Raw genomic sequence first — 5,442 nt, forward strand, 5'->3', positions numbered from 1 at the left:
TGCAGAAGTCTGAACCATATGGAGAGTTTGCTTGCACTTGGGTCTCATCCCCTGGCTCCCTGCGTTGGCTGCCAGGTTGCAATTACAGCTCCTGAGCGTAAGCCTCAGAAGGAGGCTTCTCCACACTGAGGTGAGCATATGCACAAGTGGAAAATAAACAGCCCAAGGGATTTCTGGCTTTGGAGCTGGCTCACAGTAAGATGTTACAGAGAAGGGACCAGTCAAGGCCCATGGGACTTTTGCAAGTACATAGTAAACCAGGGTGAAAATTCTCTCCTATGGATAGCTTCCTCCAGGAGGAGTGACCTCATGATGATACCTAATGTTTATTAAGCATGTATATATTACATGCGTAGCACTCAAGATGCCCTTGACACATATCTTCTCACTGGGCCCTTACCCTCTGTGGGAATTTACTACCATCACCCTTAACAATAATGTTTATTTCAGTAATAAACCCTGCCTTACCGATGAGGACACTGAGACTTAGAAAACTAAGAAAAATTCCCCTGGCTGGACACGATAGCTCATGTCTGTAATCCTAGCACTTCGGGAGGCTGAGGCGGGCAGATCTCTTGAGGCCAGGAGTTCAAGACCAGGCTGGGCAACACTGCAAGACCCTATCTCTGCCAAAATAAATAAAATTAGCCAGGTATGGTGGCATGCACCTGTAGGTCCAGCTACTCAGGAGGCTGAAGCAAGAGGATTGATTGAGCCCAATAATTTAAGGTTACAGTGAGCTATGATCACACCACTACACTCCAGCCTGGGTGACAGAATAAGACCCTTGCTCAGAAAGAGAGGAAAGGCGAGGGGAGGGGAGGGGAGGGGAGGGGAGGGGAGGGGAAGAGAGGAAGGTTCTCCTAAGGTCATACAGTTTGCAAATGGTTAGAAGCAGACCTTGAGGTGCTCCTGGCCAGGCGTGGTGGCTCATTCCTGTAATCCCAGCACTTTGGGAGACCAAGGTGAGCGAATCACCTGAGGTTGGGAGTTCAAGACCAACCTGAGCAACATGGAGAAACCCTGTCTCTCCTAAAAGTCTAAAATTAGCCAGACGTGGTGGTGCATAACTGTAGTCCCAGCTACTCAGGAGGCTGAGGCAGGAGAATCGCTTGAACTTGGGAGGCAGAAGTTTCAGTGAGCCAAGATCGCACCATTGCACTCCAGCCTGAGCAAGAAGAGCTAAAGCCTGTCTCAAAAAAAAAAAAAAAAGAAAAAAAAGAAAAAAAGAAACCTACTCCTGCACACCCCTGCCAAGGAGGCATTTTATTGCCACATGAACCTGACACACAGGTGAGAGCAGAGAAACAAGGAAAGATCTACCTGCTAGAACATAAGCTACTTAAAGAGAGAAATTTTTGTTTAGTTCACTGCTGTATCCCTAGTACCTAGAACAGTGCCTGGCATGTATTTGTTAAAAGCAGTGAAAGAAGTGGTTATTATTGGTCACTTATCACCTGACCTCAGCCATCACACTCCTAGCCTGTGAGTGTGTGTGGGTGATGACCACAATGGAAGAAGTTGATTTTGGTCATTGAACTCCACTCAGTGTGGCTGTGGCCCTGGGAATCATGGGGTGGGCTCTGCACGGCTGGAAATGTGTTCAGATTTTAACTCTGTGGATCATAGCTATAGATGTGCTAGAAGGAATGCCGCAGAGCTCCACAGGGCAAGTAGCGGCTGGTGACAGGTGACAGGCATCAGGGCGGGGCCCCTGGGCCCTGAGCTTCCTGCATACTGAAGATACTGTTGGGGGCGCGGGTGGGGGTAAGGGGAAGAGGAAGAGGGTGTGGGAGATCCAGAGGAGGGAGGAAGAGAGGGAGAAAACACTGGAGCCCAGGAGGGAGGTGGGAAGGCCCCCTTCTGCTGCTCCAGCTGGTCAGACAGGCCCCCAGACCCCCCCTCCTCCTGCTCCTTCGCCCATTGTGAAGCAGTCTGAGCAAGAACAATGGGAATGGAATCCTTCTTCCCCTCCTGCCTGGCAGGGCTGGGCCCACTTCCTCCTTGCCCCACCGAAAGGAATGCTTTCTTGTCCAGACTGTGTGGTACCCGCAGGGAAGAAGGGCACTTGGGGCTCCCCAGGGACGGAAGGCTTTGTGGCTTGAGCCGATGACAATGGGTTTGGAGCAGGGAGCAGGGGGCGGTCGGTGGGGCGGGGGTTGGATCTTTTCAAAATTTCTCTTGGGTTTCTAATGAGTATTTCTGCTTTTTTTTTCTGACTCATGAGGGGGTCTCTGTCGTGAGGTCTTAAGTCACACTAAGTCACTTGGGGCCTTTTCTGACTTCTGGAGCCGACCACTCAGGCGGATCTGTGACCCTGAGTGGCAGCGCCCACAGCCTGAGAGAAGCCTTTTGAGACAGGTTAGCGGTGCCTGGGCACCCCCTATTCTGGGCAAGGCTGCAGATCATCTGAGCTCTTCACTCCTGGCCTTCCAATACCCCAGAAGCCACTCCATTCTGTGTGGAAACTGCATCTCAGGGACACTCCGGTTTTTATTTCAGGTTTGGAAGGCACAAAAGCTGATTCTTTTGCCTCCTCCATGTCTCAAAGCATAAAAATCCTCCAGTTTCCCACCTGGAAGGTCGACGCCTGGCTGTCCACTTCTGCGGACAGATGAAGGCAAAGGGCTGGAGGCTGTCTCAGCACACAGTCTGTGAACTGAATCCCCCTATGGTCACCTGTGCTGCTTGTTGACCCTCTGATGTTCCTTCTTCAGAGAATAAACCTCCTGTCTCTGGCAGCTTTGTGGGAGAGGCAGCAACCCGACTGCATGGTGAGTGCAGTCTGGCTTCTGACAGCCAGTTCTCCGGCCGGAAGCTCCACCAGAACTCCACTGTGAGAGATCCTTGTTGCTGTAGATCCCCGAGTCCTCTGCAGGGTTCTGCAGTGCAAATCACATTGCTGCTCAGCGTTCCCGCTGCTGCATTAGGAGCCAGCTTTGTGAGGTCTGCTTTTTGTTGTTGTTGGGTTGTTTTTTTTTTTGGTTTATGTTTTTTTCCTTATTTTTTGGCTGCCATCTCTTCTGTTCACTTTGTCCTTCTGGGTTTTCGTCTTTAAAAAAAAATCCCTTCATGTTATTCTACAGGGTTTTGGAATGCATGTGTTCCAGCTCCCATCTGTGAACTGTTTTCATTTACCAATCCTGGAAAGCTATGACTTTGAGTAAGGCCGAGCATGGTGGTTCACACCTGTAATCCCAGCACATTGGGATGCCAAGGCAGGTGGATCACGAGGTCAGGAGTTCAAGACCAGCCTGGCCAACGTAATGACACCCTGTCTTTACTAAAAAGTTAGCCAAGCATGGTGGCGCATGCCTGCAGTCCCAGCTACTGAGGAGGCTGAGGCAGGAGAATCACTTGAATCCAGGAGGTGGAGGTTGCGGTGAGCCGAGATCATATCACTGCACTCCAGCTTGGGTAACAGAGTGAGACTTTGTATCAAAAACAAAAACAAAAAAACAAAAAGACAGTAACAGAAAATGTTGTAAGTCATGGCCCTTAAACACATTTCTAGATTTAAAAGTTAATTTTGCAAATAAAATCATTGTGTGGGCTCTCTCATCTCTGCTCTCACTATATTTCCCTACAAATGTGTTACCTTGTTATGGAACCCAGAGCCTCACACTGTATCAGAGCTTGGTGCATACATGTTAGATGACTGATTGACAGGCTGACTTATAATCTAACTAGCCCAAACCTTATGAGATCTTTCATCTAAGAAGAGACACTTAGCATACCATACCACCCATGTTAATTTCCACAGCCTATACTTTGTTAATTAATTTTCATTACAAGCTATATTGAAGATATCAAAAAGTATCTTAAATGTGAGATATAGAATGTAAAGAGGAATAATACAAGAACTACCATGGCACCCAGTAGCCAGCTCGAACACTGCAGCCTTACAAGCCCTGAGTGCCTCTCTGAGAAAATGTTCCTCCCTCCCAGAAGCACCCACTGTTTTTGTTAATAAATCACTTGCTTTCTTTATAGTTTTACCATTTGTGCGTGCAAATCTAAACAATACATTGTGTCCTTTTACTCATTTTTGAAATGCATACATGGAATCATACACTGTGGTTTTCTCTGATTTGCTTCTTTCACTCAACATTGTTTTTGAGACCCATCCAAACTGATCTAGGTAGCTGCAGTTCATTCATTCTTCTAAAATATTCCATTGTGAGATAGCACCACAATTTATTCATGTATTCCACTGTTGATGGACATTAGGGTTGTTTCATTTTTTCACTATCCTGAGCAACAGGCCTGGGACTAGGGTAAGGCAAGAGGGACATCATATTTTTTTCCTAGAGCCACCGTAACAAATTACTGCTAACTTGGTGGCTTAAAACAACAGGAATGTTTCTTCTCACAGTTCTGGACGCCGGAAGTCTGTAATCAAGGTGTTGGCAGGGCCATACTCCTTCAAAGGCTCTAGCAAGACTCTTTTGCTTGCCTCTTCTAGCTTCTGGTGGCTCCAAGTGTCCTTGGCCCATGGCTTATGGGCTCCAACCTCTGCCTTGGCCTTCACGTGACCTTCCCCTCTTCTCCCTGTGTCCCTCTTCTGTATGTCTCTTCTAACGACACTTGTCATTGAATATAGGACCCAACCAGGTTATCCAGAATAATTTCATCTTCAGATCTTTTTTTTTGGTTTCAAGTTTGAATGAAAGCTTGTATATAAATAAGATCGCTTTGTTCCTGTATGCTCTCAATTGTTTCTCCCTTGTATTTGCCCTTTTCCTTTCCTACTTGGTGAGATTTGACTTTCCGTTCAAGGATCTTTTTGCGGTCTTTGTTTGGTTTTAGCCTGGTGATAACCACCTTGCTGGGGTGAATGCCTATGTGGACAGTTGTGCCATTAGCCTCTTCCCGCTGCACCTGTTCAGTGTAGATAACATATGTCTTCCTGTAAACCTGGGCTACTTTGCCAATTTGTTGATCTTTATAGTGTCCTCGTGCAACCTGAACTTCATCATCCCTTCAGATGGGCATGGATTGCACGCTGTACTTCTGTCTCAGCTCTTTGGAAAGAGGGGCAGACATAATCTGCCTGCGAATGTGGGAAAGTACATTGAAATGCCTTTTGCGATTCTTGCTTTGGTCGGAAGTCACAAAGGGATTGAACTTCATTTTGACCACTCCTGTCTCAGTAATGGCCTCAAAAGGGAAGAGCTCATCTTCAGATCTTTAACTTCATCACATCTCCAAAGACCCTTTTTCCAAATAAGGTCACATGTGCAGGTTTGGGGACACAGACGTAGCTTTTGAAGGGCTATCTTTCAGCCTGCTGTCAACACTGAGTGTGCAATGTTAGAGACCACATGAACATACAACAGTCCTGCAGGGGATCAGGGGAGTACCACCTTAAGTTTTGTGCCCTAGGAGCCGTTCTTCCTCCTTCTGGTCCTGGCCCTGCCAAACAATCTTGTCATGAACATC

The 5,442-nt window shown here is 47.3% G+C and overlaps 1 pseudogene; it reads right to left on the bottom strand.

Annotated features, from left to right (window-relative positions):
- Positions 1-4,656: 4,656 nt before the first annotated feature.
- LOC105715457 (large ribosomal subunit protein uL24-like) lies at positions 4,657-5,133 on the bottom strand (annotated as a pseudogene).
- Positions 5,134-5,442: the final 309 nt, after the last annotated feature.

The sequence above is a fragment of the Aotus nancymaae genome, unplaced genomic scaffold, assembly GCF_030222135.1.
Source record: "Aotus nancymaae isolate 86718 unplaced genomic scaffold, 86718_ANA_hifiasm-v0.15.2.pri h1tg000064l_1, whole genome shotgun sequence".
NCBI lineage: Eukaryota > Metazoa > Chordata > Mammalia > Primates > Aotidae > Aotus > Aotus nancymaae.